This window comes from Labrus bergylta, chromosome 14, assembly GCF_963930695.1.
Source record: "Labrus bergylta chromosome 14, fLabBer1.1, whole genome shotgun sequence".
Classification (NCBI taxonomy): Eukaryota; Metazoa; Chordata; class Actinopteri; order Labriformes; family Labridae; genus Labrus; species Labrus bergylta.
Genome location: NC_089208.1, coordinates 26,660,090 through 26,678,824, shown reverse-complemented (window position 1 = coordinate 26,678,824; position 18,735 = coordinate 26,660,090). Strand labels below are relative to the sequence as shown.

The 18,735-nt window shown below is 42.2% G+C and overlaps 1 protein-coding gene across 5 annotated transcripts in view; it reads right to left on the bottom strand.

Annotated features, from left to right (window-relative positions):
* The window catches only part of robo3 (roundabout, axon guidance receptor, homolog 3 (Drosophila)), a 189,635-nt gene that overhangs the window by 65,733 nt on the left and 105,167 nt on the right, over positions 1–18,735 (bottom strand). The window lies entirely within an intron of this gene.

The following is an 18,735-nucleotide window of genomic DNA, read 5'->3' as shown; positions in this document are numbered from 1 at the left end:
AAATTGAATCAAGAGAATAAATATGACAAGCACCCCATCACCCCCCGTGATACTGACAAAAAAATAGATGAGGTTATCTGTCAGGGTGCAACGTTTCACAGCTTTTTAAGCACTCGTAAATGCCGGGCCTGGCCCCTCCACAGTGTCTTGTCACACCCAGACGTGTTGGAAGGGGGGTGGGGTACGGCTGGATGAGGAGCAGGCAGAAGGGATGGGTGGGGGTGATTCTTGGCAGTGGTTCAGTCTGAAGCCAATATGACCGTGGGCAGGAGGCACTCATTAGCAGCCACACAGACTCTTACAGGGAAGAGGGGTGCTCATATGGGTGTGTGTGTGCACATGTGTGTGTGTTATAATGAAGCACATGGCCCGTTACATTCTGAGGACAAAGGTGGAGGATGATCGGGCCAACTAGAAGGCAGCCTGTCAGCATGGACCAATAATCATGTGACAGTAAGATTACAGGTTTAAGCTGCTTCATGCTTTCATGGGAAAGTGTGAAGCATAGATGTGGGAAAAATGATGCTTGTTATGTTACAATAGACACTGGAATGTATGGAGTTTTACATGTTGTGAAGTATAGTGTATGATACCAATGCAAACATATCATTAAATTAGAGGGATTCAACTGATGGAATCAGACATTTTATAGCAGAGTGATAGTTATTGGGTATTAGGCCCCTTTCAAAACCAACATTACAACATGCTGCCAGTTTCAAACAGTAGAGGAACACATGCATGACAGGACAAAGTGTGAAACAGATTACTTTTTAACGGCTTCTTTAAATTTATCAACTGGTAGAGTGGGAGAGTTACAAAGTTACAGTTATTTGAATTTGAAGAAAGTTATAGGTTCGTATCACAAGATAAAAATGACCACATATACCCTTAAATCATTTAATTAAGGGGAAGGAAGTATAAAAAGAAAAGAAGAGGAGCAATGATTGAGCCCTGGGGCTCCAAGCCGGCTCGGCTCCACCAAGCCGAGCTACATAAAGTAATACTTCTTTCAATCCCAATAAGGAGTGCTACATTTTGTGACTTTGGTATGGAACCCCAAAATTGTATTTATTTGACTCAAATGATGGATTAAACCATGAACTGAAAGTGCAGACCACCGTAGAACCATACATACATGGGAGAAACTCTGGGACATGAAACAAAATCCTGGCAGTGTTGAAAGGTGAATTAACTTTTTTGGAGGCTACCATGTGTTGGCTCCAGAATTCCAGGAGGGTTAAGCTTATGAACAGCACTGGATACCTGCAAGTAGGCTAACTCTTCCCTAAACCTTCACTCTCACAGTCACACTGGAAGGGTCAAACATTCAGGTTTCCCTTAATGTGTACAGTCTGGATTTTTTGAAGGGATGACTTAAACATGTGAAATCCAACAATGATCTACAACTCAACTCCAATTAACCTCTTGCATTAGAACTAAATCTATCTACCAAAAGGGCACACAATTTCCTGCACTGGCTGAGTGTTTGGCACTACTTGCATTTCATGCTCTGGAGAAGCGTCCAATAATAACAGAATTCCTATGGATTCTGGGCTGCACCCAAGATTTTGTTATTACTTTGCAGGAAGAAATGAGGGCAAAACAAGCTGCTGCCAACATTTGTGTATTTCTCATGAACGCTCCATCAGGCATTCTAGTGAGTTATGTGTGAAGATTCATCTGGTTTGTCCTGATAGAGCCATCAAGTAAAATAAAGTTAAAGATGAAATATTAATGGTACTTTTGAATTGACGAATGATCACTGAGGAGTGCATGACCTTCCAGTGTTGATCCTCTCATTATACATTTGTGTTTAGAAAGCTATCAAAGATCTCTTCACCATCAAAAACACACATTAGAAATGGCCTTAGGCACTTCAGGCTCATTTGATCAAAATATCCATACTTCAAATAAAGGGGGTATTAAAACAGTACTTGGCAGCGATTTCTTCTCAAGTCTAATCTCCTTTGTCTCCCATTAACCTTTGTGCATGCAAACCGATAAAGCCGATCTACTGTAAACACAAATGAGCGTACATTCACACACACACCGACCCTCAGACAAACTTCTCCTCGTGTGCGTTTAAATCCTTCCAATCTCCCAGCTTGGGGAGTGTTCACCTATGTGTGTCTCAGCCGCAGGTTCCCATCCCATTTCTGAGCTGGTGGTGCTGCTGCTCCGGCTGTGCTCACCCACCCAGCAACCTTGAGGTTAATCCACCGCAAACCTCCTCTGGCATGCCACGCCGGCCCTGTGTGTGTGTGTGTGTGTGTGTGTGTGTGTGCGCGTGTGTGCGTGTGTGCGTGTGTGCGTGTGTGTGTGTGTGTGTGTGTGTGTGCGTGTGTGCGTGTGTGCGTGCGTGTGTGTGTGTGTGTGTGTGGGAGAGACAGTCCATGTGCTTTTCTGCCAGTTTTTCATCTATGTGTTTCATCTCTGCAATTCCTGATGGGATACACACACGACTCCTCCAACCTCTGAAGACCTGCAGACCAAAACCCAGCAAAGTATGGACTCTGTAATACTCTGGGTATTAAAAAAGCAACACTGCGGCTCTCCAGCTCCCGGATTTTTACTCCAAGAAAGTGAAAGTAGTTCTGAATCCAGCCCAGAAATGTGTAAGTTGAATTAGATTCAGCTGTTCAATATGAGGTGCTGAATAATCATTCCTCTTCTATTTCCAGGTCATATGTAAGTCCAAAATCAGCCAGCTAGAGTCTCATATTTACCAGTAAGAGCCATACTTTCTTACTGCTTCAATGACTGTGGATTTAACTATGGTAATTGAAGTGAATGAGCTAGCGAGCTAACGTTAGCAGCAGTTGGGCTTGCAGATCCAGAAGCCCTGCCAATGACCCCGAGAGAGACACAGATTTTTCAAATTGTAAGGGATTTATTCAGTGTTGTTTTTATCTTTGTTTGAAATACCATCTCAGTAATAATGCTTATGAACTGAGAAGAATCCTGACCCGAAAACAAGATGAGCATCTATAAAAAGGGTACAAGTCTGCAGCCCTTGTTGACCTTACGGCGGCTTAAGGTCATCAGATAAACAATATTTTTTCAACATTAGACCTTTTTTTAAATATATTTTTCTAAAGCCAGAGTCTCTTTGGAGATAATTCATAATATTCCCTCATATAAATAAAGGGTCATTGCAAATATGTGTTTCATGAAGATGAAAGTCTGACATGCTGCCTTCACAGCTGTGTACATTCATGCACAACACAGAGATTACAGTCGACTGGACCTATGATTTTATTCTTAAACTTAAGGAGGCAGTCCTATTAAGACATTTCAGAACATGTGATAAGATAGACCTCCGTGGTTGGCTCCAAAAAAAATTCACCCTGCTGACGTATCCTCGGGCAAGACGATGATTTGTCTCCGTCAACGCTGTGGTGTAGCTGACCCTGACTTCTGACCTACTGCAGCGGAGAGTGTGGATCGATGTTATCACATTATCAAAACGCGGTGTTTCACATTTATTTCTCCCTCCCCTTAGTCTCTCAATTGAAACATATTATAAAGATTGAAGGCTGTGAACCCCCCCCCCCCCCCCCTCCACACAAGGAGTCAGGACGTGTTAGATGGAGTACAGTGAAGGTGAACGGTTGTTTCATGTTCACATGTCAAATTCATCATCTTAATGAAGCTGTGAGCTTATCTCTTCACAAGTGGAGGACTTCAGAACAAACATTTAGACATTTCATGACCAAAGCGATGCACTTAAATTACTTGTGTCATAAATCTCATGATGCAGTTGTGTTGAAGTTGCTTGCACAAGTCTCCTCTCTGATCGAAACAGGCACATGCCCTTCAGGGAGCATAGAGAGATGCTTCTAAAGGCCCTCATGCTCTTTGTTTCTAATGCAAATATATGCTGTAAATGACAGAGATAGAGACATATACCACATCTCTTCATGAAATATTCAAACTGTTTGACAATACTTAATTCCGCACGAGTGGCTGCCCACTCCTAAAAAATGCTGAATAAATAATCAGGTGAATCTGTTTGTGTCTGATTGACAGGCTGGCAAAAACAGCTTATGCCCCTTTGTAAAAAGAAAGATCCGTCACACACCAAAAAAAAAACACATGCACACTTTGAAGTGGAATTTAAAGGAACATTTTTTGCTTCAATTGGAAATGTGCCATGTCTTTAGAAATTGAGAAAAAGAGGAGATGAAACAGCATTTGGATGGGAGTTGTTTGGCAAGAAAAAGCCAGAGGAGAGATTCAGAGAAAAAATAATCTGGACTGCATGCTAAGAAGGGAGGAGAGGAATGGGGGGGGGGTTTGCAAATCTGAACATCCATACGTGCACTTAATTGTTTGTAATTGAAGCCATATGTTTGACAGAATGATGTGTCATATGGATTATAAGGTGTGGAGGGTTGCCAGTGTAAGGATTAGAGGATATCTCCCTATGCAACATTGATTGTGTATTCTTAAGATATTCTAGAGATATTTAGATTAATATTATGTGTTATGTATTTTGGTATACTTTTAAATTGTGTATGTATATCCTGGTTGTTTGTCTTTAAAGGTATATATTTATTCAGTCTGACTGTACATTTAATGTGTATGGACAACCCGCAGTTGCATTACTATAATTCCCTAAAATGATAGATCTACTTATCTATTGATCTATCCATCCATCCATTCATCCATCCATCCATCCATCCATCTGGCTATCATGGTCGGCTGGTGTTAAGCGTCAAACACAAAGAAGTAAAGTGGAAGTAATGTATGCATGTCATTGCTAAGGAGAGCTGAACAAAACAACAACAAACCTCCTCCCCGCCTCTGCCCACCCCTCCACCAATCAACCATTAACACCCACCCCAGGACCCCAAGGGCCCACTACAACAATACCATTTCAAAGGTGGTCAGACTCCTGTGTGTGTGGTCAGCTAATAAAGCAATTGTCTGGCCCTGAAAAGAGGATTACTATAATCTAGTAATAGCTGGCATTGTGCGGCCTATAGCAGCGGGGTAAGAGGGTCACTGAGAAATGCTGAGAAGCCCATTGTGAGGCCCCCCCCCCCCAACCTTCCAATCGCCTGCCCTCGGACTGCCCCCAGCTGACCCTCCAGCCCAACCAAGGCTACTGTAGTTCACCCATCTGGAACACCAGAAACACTGTTTAACCCGACCTCGAGGGGAACAGGTCGGAAAAGGCGACTGAAGACAATGGGTGCCGCCACCCAAAACTCACACATTCACACAGACTATCAATTATTGACCACATTAAAGAACCACAGTCTGACAATGAAGCAGTTCAAGGGACGTTTTAACAGGCAGATCTAGACTTTGTTTAAACCCTCTAGTACTACGTCATGAAGCCCATTCCCCCGACTGCTCTGGCAAAAAAAGTACTGAGTTGTAAATCAAGGCATTTTCTAGTACAATGTTTTGTAATGTCAAAACTTATGATCATTGGAAAGGAATGTGATGAGATATATATATATATATATATATATATATATATACACACACACACACTGTTTATTCAGTCTAAATGTATTAAAAATCCAGATGAAGTCTTTCACAATCTATTTATTCAGTATTATGCAACTGGTTCACCCAGGAATAACAGCTGAATAATATTTCATATTGGTAAACGGCCTTGTAATAGGAAGAAGAATAATGCCTTTTTTTCCCCACAATGCGTCCCAATTGTTTGTTATGCACTTCAAAAAAACTGGAGTTGAGTAGTTACTGTGTAACAGAAGAAGTTGTGGCAGCTTACAGAACAATATTACATCCAGTTTAACTCAGTATTCTCAGAATAGACTACAGAGTTGGGGAAATTGTATGACTTTACCGTACTAAATGCTTAACCCACTCACCTATACCTTTTGTAATGTATCTTTACCAGCCCAGCTCTTTGGATTTCTTATCAACCCATAGCTGTTTTTGAGCTCAATGGTTGCTTATTGTTGGTTTCCTTAGTATGATGTTCAGTTTGCAGTTAGTAGTGTTGCCACAACTCTCCAAATCCAGTTTTTAAATCAAAAATCGCAACTTGATTTAACGTAGAACTAATAACTAGAGGTTCTCTGTCGACAACATGATTGTTCATATCGTAAAAACTCAGAGTTTAGAGAAAGGAAAAATGTTTCCACACCATGCACTTCAGGAAAGCAGGAGTGTTTTTCAGCTCTTTGTAACATGTTTTCGGTTGTCTCTCCATTGACTAGGAGTCCAGCAGTTGCAAAGCAGTCTCTGAAAAGGGCAGCTGCAGGCTACTGGTGCTGTGTGGTCTCTGAAGTGTGAGTGTGGATGGACAAATAAACAAAGTGTCAAACAAAGTGTGACAACTGACAATCATGCTTCAGCTTTATTGATTGAATTTGAGATCTCATTAGGGTAGGATTTAAGCTCTTCTGTTTTTTTGTGCTCTGAGTTGGAAGCTAATAGCTGAATTAAGAGCAAGAAAAACCTTTAACAACAGTTGCTTCTGAACAGATTTCTGAAAACTCAGCATCTTGAAAGTACTGTCAATTTTCTCAGCAGGGTATCTTGTTATTTGCACACACACCACACACACACGGCCCTGTCATTCTCTTCATGTGTTCAGTTTGATTGTTGGGGTCTGAAAATGTCCACTTTCCCTGCTGGTGTCTGAGAGGTGAGGAAGGTGAGATCAGCGTCTTCCTGTCAGACACGAGATGACAGATGCCCCCTCCTCAGCTGTCCATGTCTGCTAACACGACTGATACTGGGCTTACAATGAATGCTGCAACTCTGTTTTTTTGTCGAACACTGCAAATGTGCTGACATAGCTCGAGCAGATGGTCCCACCTTGTATCCTGCCTCGTGCCCAGCACACTTCTTACCCATGCCCCTGCACTGTGAAGGGGGGAGCGGAGGGTGCGACAGGGGGGAGGGAAGAGCAACAGTTCCAATTTTCCACCCTGTCAACAAACTCCAAAAACAGATGGATCTTGGAGCTGAAATCCATTTAGCTCCACTTGAATGACTTAAGCCCCTGCTCACTGACCTTTCCTAACTCTGAGGTGGGAGCGTGTCTTAAGGAGAAATGAATCTTGTACAAATACACACGAGTGGAAATCAATAAGCATTTTCCACAGCTGTTCGCCCTCGTATTTACCATTTGCAGACGGGTCAAATATACCTAAATCCCCCTGTAACGCCTTTTCTAAAGCTTTCAACAGGTTTCTATTCAACCACAACAAACTCAAAGGTGAATACCTCTGACCACAGAGAAGTTCCACACATTGATTAAAATGAGAATCTGCTTGGGAAACACACCCCATAAGATGTTTTCAACCCATGAACTGGAAAGAATAAACAGGTACAACTGTGACCTAAGTGACAAGCAGACTCACTAAAGCACATCCAACGAGGCTCAGATCACAGATAAGGTAATCTCTATTGTTAAACATGCTCTCAATGCTCAAGAGGATGCTCTTGGTATGACAGACTTTAACATGCATGGAGGAACATAAGCTGCTTATTGAAATGCAGAAGGTAACTCGTGTCGAATACCATAATGCTAATTTAACATTTACCACCAGTGATTTGGAATAGACTGATATTATCTGTCACTCAAGTATTGATTTTCTATCAAGGGTTTAGAAGGTGTTGCATTAGAGCTGAAACCATGGCTTTAAATGTCTCTGAAGAGAAAACAAACCGTGATTTATTTAAACTTGATTTAATGCTCAGGGAGAGTCAGTAAAAATAAAAATAAGAAGGTGGAGTGTATAGGTATTACAGTATGCTGTATATCTTGAAAAAAATGGGAAAAAAATGGAAAAGGGGAAGGTTTTGAAGAAGATGTACACTTAGGAAAGATATTCAAGTATAATCAAAATCAAAGTCTATAAACATTCAGACGGTTCTTCATTTCTTTAAATAAGGGCAGGAGATGTCATACATTTGCATCAGTGATGTTTCAAAGGTTTTTCATTCATATATCGTCCAATCAGTGGCAATGATTCTGCTTGTACCCACAAGGCCGACAGACCCAATCTTTTGCTTGAAATATGACTTTTATAACCAAGATAATTAAAAACACATAACTTGTGATTTAAAGGGATGCTCTCTTGAATAATTATAGTTAGAGTTAATGCTTCCAAAGAGGTTCCAATTGCAACCAAATCAAATTAATTGGTGCACCAAAGATTTCGCTTGAGGGTAACCATGAGAATTTGTCCGTCTACTATAATGATTTGTCCTGCAAGCGAGGAACTGTTAAATATGCAGAGAAGGTTTCCAACTTAGAATGACTCACCCAGTCCCTTAATGAACTGTCCAGTAATTAAAATGACCTTGTGAAAAGCTAGGATTGATTAAACAACAACTAGAATGAGATTCCCACCAACTGGAGCTCCGATTTTGCTTGGTGTTTTTAATAGTTTAATCCTCATGTTTTTAACATCGGAGCACTTTGACATTTGTTTCAAACGTAAAGTGCAAAATAGATAAAAATGTATCATTGACTTGTTGTCTTGTGACTTGATGCATCTTTTCAACTCCAAGTCACAGGCCTCTTCTTTCAAGGTGATCTATTATACTCACTTTCAACATTTATTAAGTAGCTCAAAAACCTACTTATTTATCTTTCCTCTGATTGGCCAGCTCTGTTTGCAGTCGCAGGGAAATTTGAGGGAGCTTTCGGGTGATCGTGTCCTTGAACCCATTGACGTCAGGTTGTAGCCAAGTTCTCATACATCTCGATCAGAGCAGCAGGAAACCATGTTCAGGGATTACGCCAACAACTGTGTGTCTTTGCCAAGGTTTAGTATGGACATCCAACAATGTAACAGTATGTATTGAAATATGGATTGTGTCTTGGCCAGGACACTCTTGAAAAAGAGATTCTTAATCTCAACGAGGTTCTCCTGGTTAAATACATTTAAATAAATAAATATGGATCAGTAGATCTCCTTTAAGCTGCCCGTATTGACACCAATGAATTTGACCAATTGGTGCAGTCCTTAAGCTACTGTAATTGAGCTGTGTGTTCACACATAAAGCTATAAACCCTAATCTGCCGTTCAATAAGCACAATCAAACCTCATACCACAACTGATTGGTACATTAAGGACAACATATTGTCCCAATACCACCATAACTACAATAATGGTCAGTTTGATGCTTAGAAAAGCTCATTTTGGTGGCTTACATTCACTCGCACACTAATTGTATTGCTCTGTAAACTGCTCCTTCCTCTGTGTTTCTTTTATACCCTCCTGTTTATCTGCTCAGTAATGGCGCTCTGATTGCGTTCGATTGATTCGTTTGAACCACATATTGATCCGGTTGGCCTCTCCCGCTCACTGTCTGTCATTAATGATGCCTCCATGTATCTCTCTCCCTCTTTCCGTGCTTCTCTTGTTATTTGTGATGAATTGAAGGATTCGTTCTGAGCTCTCCTATCTGCTGATTTTAGCTCCTCGTTCCAACATGTCTGCCATTTGCCATCTTGTTCCTTCGCTGCCACTTCTCATCATATTGTAGTTTTGTCTTTTGTTCTTTCTCTACTGATTCCATTACTGACTGTGCCATCGTATATCCTCTACAGGTGCACTCATTGCAACTTCATCAGTCCATCTAAGTAAACAGCTGCAGGAACAAGAGGTTCAGCCGTGCCTACATTCCAATTTTTGCTAATTGCGATGTCATTTCTTGAAGAAGAATTTCACCTTTTTCACACGTCTAGAAGGTAGAAGGTCGTGTTAATAAATAAGCTATAAATTATGAGGACAATTTTGAAATGGTATCACATAAAAACAGAAAATATGACATCACGACTCAAAAGACAGACACCTTAGCTTTGCTTGTTGTAAAAAGAATGAAGGCTCCACCTGTTATACTTGTTATCTGAAATCATTTCAAACTGTACTATGCAAATAACAATCTCCTGTGTGTGCTGGTGTGATGTCTGTTTCGATAATTTCAACAAGGCCTGCAGAGGGTTGAATCTTTCAATGCTGTAACAAACAAACTGCATGCAAACACACAAAACTACAATGAAGCAGATTCACCTGAAAAGCAGTTGTTTGCTCCTCTTACACACAGGTGCACACTATCTCTGCTGTGATCTTTCCATTTCCAGTTCGTCCAAACTAGAATCTACCGCGCGGTGTCTTTGTGTCTGATAAGCTCTGAAACTGGACGCGCCTCATATTTCTTCCTCTTAATTCCTTCCCTGAAGCAACTCACCAACACCATACAGCCTCTTGTATAGCTTTACTGGAGGGCAACTATTGGCCTCAATGAGCACAAAGACCGGGGGGGTCATTTGCATCCATGACAAATGACTCTCCATTAATTTAATAGCCTAACACTTTGGCAAAAACACATCCACACATAACCCAAGCTCACTGCTGATTTCAAAATAAAATTAATTAATCCTTAGATTGTATGTGCTTAAATGAACTGGAAATATAGTAAATGGATTAAATTGGATCTGTTGTCAGTCTTAAGTCTACATTTAAATGATCAAAACCTAAATATGTTTCATTAAAACCATCTTTAGATTTCATTTACAACAAGCTGGGATCATGATAATCCCTTGTGTGGAGCGCCGATGGGTTAGCGGTTATGTTGTGCGCCCCATGTACAGTGGCTGTCCACGTTGCAGCAGCCAGGGGTTCCAAACCAAGCTCACCCCTTTTCTGCATGTCATCCCCCATACTCCCTCCCCCTACCATTTCCTGTCTCTCTTCAGCTGTCCTGTCCAATGGAGGCAAAACGGCCAAAAAATATCTTAAAAATCCATGGTGCATTCAGCCATTTATTGAGGTGGAGCATCTCAGAATGAATTCAGTTCAATACAACCCTTATCTACACCAATCTCCAATTTTGACCAGTAATCAATCATGGGTTTAGGATAAACAATAACATACATAAACAATGGAAAGAGCCCACAGTGATGTCATTCATTTTTTTCTTTTTTATAAAAACCCCCAAAACTATCCATGAACCATCACAGCTGACAAAGAAAAACAGAAACTCAGCACACTCAAGAAACTGGGATTAGAAAATGTTTGTTGTATTGTTTGAAAAAATGACTAAAAATACCAATCTGTTGTGAAATTTGTCTTTTGATCGACTAATTATTTCCGATATTTGCGACACAACAAACAGCAGTCCTCAGAGCTGAATCACCCTTCTGACACGGCCTTTCAAACTCAAGCTACAACAATTGGGGTCTTTATTGTTCTCGACTGTCGTTAAACTGACGGGTGGGGTGGGGGGGAGCTCTTCCTCACACCACCTGTTGTCAACGCCTCACCCAACCCCACCCCCCCCTCTTCCTTCTGCTTTTGTCCCCCCTGACCCTTTATGACATGCACACACAAACACTGGTCACACTCGCCTGTAGCACGGTCTAATTAATTCGTGTGTATCCTCCGGGAGAGGGTTTGGCTGCTGGTCTGGCTCAGTGACCAGCAGACGGTCGGATCATACAGAGGGGGTTAAGCCAGGGGCCCGTGGCCTCACTCCGGCCATCTGATCCCCCTCTTTTAAGACCAGAACGGCCATCGGCTCTGTCCGCCACAAGGCCGGGACCCGCAATCCCATTAGTGAAGCATGAGCACACCTCGGAGCCCACACACACACACGCACACACACACGCGCACACACAGTAAGCACGATGACACACACACAGTAAGCACGATGACACACACACACACACTCATAGTAAGCACGATGACACACACACACACACACACACACACAGACTCATAGTAAGCACGATGACACACACACACACACACACACACACACACACACACACACACACACACACACACACACACACACACACACACACACACACACACACACACACACACACACACACACACACACACACACACACACACACACACACACACACACAGACTCATAGTAAGCACGATGACACACACACACAGACCTGATGTCCAGCAGCTTCAAGAGAGCTGATGATGAGGTGGACTGTTGAACAACACTTGACATGAATGTGTCCTGACTTTCACGTCTGATGGACAAAGTGCTTCAGACAGCGGGAGGAGAGATTGTCATGCTACTGTGGTCAACAGAAATAAACAGACAGGGTTTGAATGTCAAATTTAAAACAGTGGGACATTACTCATACAACTCTTATGGACTGAAGGCACACTCACACTAGGCCCAATTGTCCCGTAGCGTGCTTAAACACGATTGCGTGTGTACCCGTGCTTGTGCTCGTTCATGAAGTGTATCATGCCAAAGCGCACCTGACACATGATATGACTGTCGAACATGCGCAGGACGCCTTAACCAGTTTGGGTCGGTTTGAGTTTATCGACCCCCAACATTATCTAAATATATTAGTCCGACTTCAAGATATACGATTTTAGTCGGAGAAACATTTAATTTATTGTTTAAGATTTTTTTTGGGAGCTTTTTATTCGCCCCTTTTTAGAAAGGATAGTGGATAAAGTGAGAAATCTTATAAAGAGAGAGAGTGGGGAATGACATGCTAGAAAGGATCCACAGGCCGCTCTATACACTTGGCCTGTGCACCAACCACTAGGCCACCGGCGCCCTGGGTAGTAAAATGTTTCCATGCATTTTAAAAAGTCCAGGGTTAGGGTTAGTCCTCTCTCTGTGTATGACAGCATGCACCACAGAGCTCCAATCACTGCACATATGTCTGCAGACCACCGGGGTTAATAACGGGGACAGAGGGCAGCTCGAGGAGAGCACCACAGAACGTGGAAGAAAAGAGGGGAGGGGGATTCACTTTATCTTTTTTCATCAGACACCCCCCCTACCCACACTTCTCTCCCACCATAACTCTTTCCTAACACCAACCCCCCACCAAATCCCTTTTCCTCCAATGCCAAATCCACAAACCCTGAAATCCATTTTTCTGCACATGGGGTCTCAGTGATCAAAAACAGTGTGACAGGTGTGTGTGTGGGTACTAAGTGTGTGTGCGTGTGTGTGTGTGTGTGTGTGTGTGTGAGAAGACAGAAAGAGAAAGGAGGATCCAAGTGGCGACAGAGCTGTTCAGCTGTTTCTCCCAAACTGGTGTCTAGGATTACTACGGGCGAGAAAGTTGGCCCAGACTACCGTTAAGGCTTAAAGACTCACACACACACACACACACACACACACACACACACACACACACACACACACACACACACACACACACACACACACACACACACACACACACACACACACACACACACACACACACACACACACACACACACACACACACACACACACACACACACACACAAAGGCAGACACATTCACAGGAGCAAAGAAAGCAGAGGAAAAAAGAAGAGGTGTCATCACATCTTCACCTGTTCATTCCCCAAATTCCACATGCAGCTGCCACCTCGAACCTCGAGGGCTTGACCTACAAACAACCTCTAAAAAAAAGGGGGGCGGGGCTAGTTTGGGATGGGACATAAACCCCCTTTAGAGGTAACCCCTGCCACTTTTTATTTGTAATCCCTCTGACTCCACCCCCAGCACCTAAGAAAAAAAAGACCCTTCCCCCCTCTACATTTTCCTGAATATTAATGAGCCATAAAGACGGGCGGAGCCGGCGTCATAAAAACGTCAGCGGTATAAAACACTGAAAGAAAAAAAAGAACCGCCAGGAGCTTGGGTAAGTCACTCTGAATGTCAACCCCCACCCCACCCCTCTCCACCCAAGGGTGTCTGGCCTATTGGCTCTATTGTGCTTGACTGACTTTTATGTATCTGACATGAATTGGCCTCTGCTCTCGGCACGTAACTATGAGCGCTACATTTTCAGGATCAAAGAATCTCTTTTAAGGCGTGAAATCGGATAGTACTGCAGCGGGGGAAAAAACACATATTTGAAGAGGAATTATTCACTAAAGTGGTATGAGATGTGCTTTTAATGCCAGATAATGGATTGTACAGTTTGAGAAAAGTGTTAAAGAAGGGATTTTTTAAAGGCTTATAGCTCGATGACAGAACATACAGTATGTGACTTCAGGCGTCTCATGGACTTTATAAATCTGTGTTCTCTCTTTGGCAGAACATTTTTTTTTATCCTGCATTTCTTTTTATAGCTCTCCAAGTACATTTGATTTGATACGTTCACCTACATGCCAACAACACACTTTCAAATGTTTGTTTAAATATTCACCACTTCAACCTGCCAGAAAATCATCATCTGTGAGGGTTAAGCTACTCCTACTGAAGCTTAGGAAAGAGTCTCAGAGTTCACACATCACACCTCCATTCATCACAGACGTCATTAATAATAAGTGGAAACTGTAACTGAGTTAACTGAGCATGCAGGACCTTCTCTAATGAGTTATTGAGCACCTAATTGTCAGAGAGTGTTTGCAAAGTGAAGAAAACGATCTGCACCTCTCGAGTAAAAAGGAGGAGAAATGATTGAACCTTTCAAGAAAAAAAAGCTTATGTAGCGATAATAAAGCATGTTTTTGTGAGGAAAATATTGTGTTTACCAATGGATTCTTGTTCCTCATGTTCCTGACTGTAGTCCTGAGAATGTTCATCAGATTTTACTGTATAGTTTTAGAGATAATTATAGGTAAAGTCTGCTCAAATGGCATTGAGACGCTATGATATTCATCATGTCATATTTGATATTTTAGTCATAATTTTGATCTTTTAGTTTGAAAAATCAGGGACAGGTGACAAGAAACTTTCAATGGATCCTTGTTCCTCATGTCCATGACTGTAGTCCTGAGAATTTTCATCAGATTTTACTCTGTCGATTTTGGTGACCTTTATGAATAAAGCGATGAACCTTATTTTATTTCCTGACACTGTCCTGTACAGGTAAAAGTCCTATAGGAGGTTTTACTACCACAAAACTCATTTTACACATAAATACAGCAGAAATCAAGCCTGTAAATATCTCTCTGAGTCATGACTGTCTAGAATGAGTGAGAAGCTCGAGTCCTGCCAGCTGTACAGTTGTCAGAGCTGTGTTTACATCATGTTTACATCATGTTTACATCATGTTTACATGGACGGGACGGCCTTAGTATAAATCTGTTTTAGTCAAGAACTAGAGAAAAGAAGAAGAACATACTCACTGATTATGTGGATGTCATATAAGTGTCTTTATATCACGGTTATTCCATATCAATTTATGTGCAATGTGAAGCTACGAGCTAACTAAAGAGTGCTAACATTAGCCTGCTAACACAACAATGCAGGACACAGGTGATTGCAGCTCCAGCAAAGGACAATTTTGTCTGCCGCTTGTGCAGGAGCTGCCTTAGAACTTCTGTTACTAAAAAAAACAATAAATCGCATCAGTGTATTGTGACGACCACGTATACCAGCGGATACTATATAGCTAAATTCAGCCTATGAAACAGGACCACATAGCTTTTTATGCAGCCGGCAACTCTTATTCCAGTATTCCTCGATTTAGCAGCTTCATCAGGTCTACATGGAGCCAAAGGAGGAGGTCGAATTGGTGCTAAAACACTCATCCAGGCTGGTGTCACTTTTTGGTTTAACATGTGTTTTAAAAGATAAAAAGTATACAAATATTACAAACATTAAAAGTGCAATAGGTATTAGTTCAAGGGTTTCCTCTGAAGGTGATTCAAGTGAGAGGTGAGAGTATTTAATAGTCGTTGAAATGCAGGGGCGATATCGTTTCATAGTTGACTTAAAGGAAAACTTACAGAATCAAAGCTGAAGGCAGCAAATGTTCTCTGTCACTGAGGAATCTACAAACATTTTACAGTCACCTTTAAAGTCCGCAGCAGGGGGTTTCATCTTCAAAAGACAAGTTCTAGGTGGAGTATCACGTTTAAAATGAAACCCAAGTTTCAAACTCACAGCTTTAGAAGATGGAGTGCCTCGTTTTACATTAGTTTGACCTCTGAGGACTCGTTTATCAAACTTTTCTTCCACAAGGAAAAAAGTGTCTCTAAGCGCTGAGTGAAGTAAAAGCTCACAGCTCTTGTCCCCTTTGGCACACACACACACGCGCACGCACACAGACAAAGAGAGATAAACGAAGTCATGAGACACTGCAAATAAAACCACTTCAAGTTTATTTATCAGAGCTGCAACATTTCTCCAGTCCCTCCACGCTTCATGTTCTTCATCCCCCCCCCGCGTGCTCATCAGCCTGCAGCAGATGGACAGTGAGGGGTTAAACCTCCTCACTGTGTTGGCTGCTACCCTGATACCACACACACACACACACACACACACACACACACACACACACACACACACACACACACACACACACACACACACACACACACACACACACACACACACACACACACACACACACACACACACACACACACACACACACACACACACACACACACACACACACACACACACACACACAGTTTGCCCCAATGTTTCACAGTCACAGGGTTGGAGTGGCGTGACACTGTGCCACAGAGTACCATCCTGCTCCTCTGTGCCGCCACGCAGAGAACCCGCAGCTCGGAGCGAGAAAATTAGCCCGGGGTCTTATCTCCGGCCCCGTTGGAAACACGCTGAGGGCCCGCAGGAGCTGGCACTGGACTGGACTTGGCACTGGACACTGTTTGTTCTCTCTCTCTCTCTCTCTCTCTCTCTCTCTCTCCCTCTCTCAGAGAAGTATATTGGGGCATGAGCAGTTAAAAATGAAGGGTGAAGGTTTTTTGAAAGTAACTGTAACACTTCAGGTAAATAAGTCAAACTAAGTTAGGGGGTAATTTTGACTTCTCATAATTCTCATAATTGTACATGTGAGATGAGATGAGATGGGATCTCTCTCTCCATTAATGGAACTACAAGCCCAAAAAAAAATCTTAAAGAAAAAAAAAAAAAAACGGGATTTTCCAACTTAAACAAAAAAAACAAACATCCATGTTTTTTTTCCTCATACCTTGCGGTTAGTTTATTCTCAACAATTTGAGATATTTTTGAAATGAGATAAGGAAAAAAATGATTTCTCCTCCCTAATTCTTTCTTCGTCCTGACCTTCATATTCCTCTCTGTGTCTGTGTGGAGGACTTCAGGCATGAGGACACAAGTTAGACACACACTTGTAGTATTCACCTCTGTTCCACCACTAATAACAAACTCTGTGTGCCAGGCTGGCTCTGTTTTCAACTGTTTGCTGCAGACAGCTGCAGTGAAAGTTACCTCCTTAAGGACAACGGCTTTTAGAAAAAGATAAGCAGATATCAACAGAAAAAAACAAAACAGATCGAAACACACACACTGGTATAAACATGTGAGGCTCAGCATACACAGCAAACCTTTTACACTGACCCCTGAACATCCACACAGAGCTGACTCTCCTGTTACCTCCAGGAGCTGCCAGAAATATCACACACGGATACTGACAAAAGGAGTAACATTAAACACAGTGTGTCCTTGGCTGTGAGTTAGCAATCTCCTGAAGTCATGTAGCCAGAAAGCCGAGGAAAACTTCCCCAGCATCGAGAGGAAGAGGTGAAAAAGTAACAGTGTAGAAATAAATATCCACATGGGAGCTAAGACACTGTTGAATGTGACGTTGCTTTTTTCATTAGCGGCTCTGTGAAAAGTGATTCATAAACACCTCCGCTCGCTGCTCTGTTTCCATATAAGGCTTATCACAGATATCCTGCAGCGTCTGATGTTGACACCAAAACACATCATGCTGTTTGTGGAACACTTTGAGCAGAGGTGACGGACACACGGCACACAATGCCGCTCTTTATGGAGGTTAGAGAATGATTCATGCTCTTTATTTTGATTTCTCAGCGGAGGCAGTCGAGTCTGATTATTAAATCAGGGGGGCCGGAGCCTTTCAGGGGAAAATCTGATCCCAGGGCCAAGGCAGCAAGGTGTTGGACAGGAGTCTAATGTTTCACAGATTTTTATGATTAGGGGAAAGGAGTGACTTTTTAGCGTGCTCACATGGTTTGTGTTAGTGTGATGAGGACATTCCAGAGGAAAGGGTGAATGATGTTACAAGGGGGGGGGGGGGGGATTGGACAGGATTAGAGGAAGTGTTTTTAATCTGTGCTGGTGTTTCTAAAAAGCTCCTAAAGCACGAGTTCTGTCAAGACTCATCTCAGGCTAAAGTGAGCTTACATCACTCTGGAAGACCTTGAAAAAAACTTTTGGAGGGACTGTGTCCGACTCTCCTCGAAGACATCTCAGTCAGTGACTTTTTTTTGTTGTAAAAATGAGATGTTGTATGTTCCTTATTTACAAGCCAACATCTGGATTAGATGGGTTGGATAATTTCCCATCATGCCCCTGGTGGAAATTCACAAGAAGGGAGCAATCGGGCAGAAACAGAAGCACACTGCACAGCTGACATTTGTGATCTCCACCGATTTTGAGACTGAGACTGAGACAACCCCAGTCCAACAGGGACGACCCCCTGCTGTGAGGTGCACATGCAACTCAGGAAGACTTGAGAGCTGTTTTCACATATGTACTCCTCAATAATATTTTCAGAAGGACTGCGGGATGTCTCCTAAAGCAAGACATGACGACATGAAAGTAGCAGAAGAAGCAATATCAACAAAACAGAAGAAGAACAAACTTGGTGAACATAAAAAATAATGCAGCAGTTTATTGCTGCAGAACAAAATAGTGGGGGTCTCGCAGGAGAAACTCTATGTGAAGTCCGAGGGTCTCATACACCTCTTCCTGCAAATATCTGGAAGTGTGAAAGCCCTAAAGGAAAAGTTGGTCCAGAAAATGTCTAGAAACTTTCAGGAATGC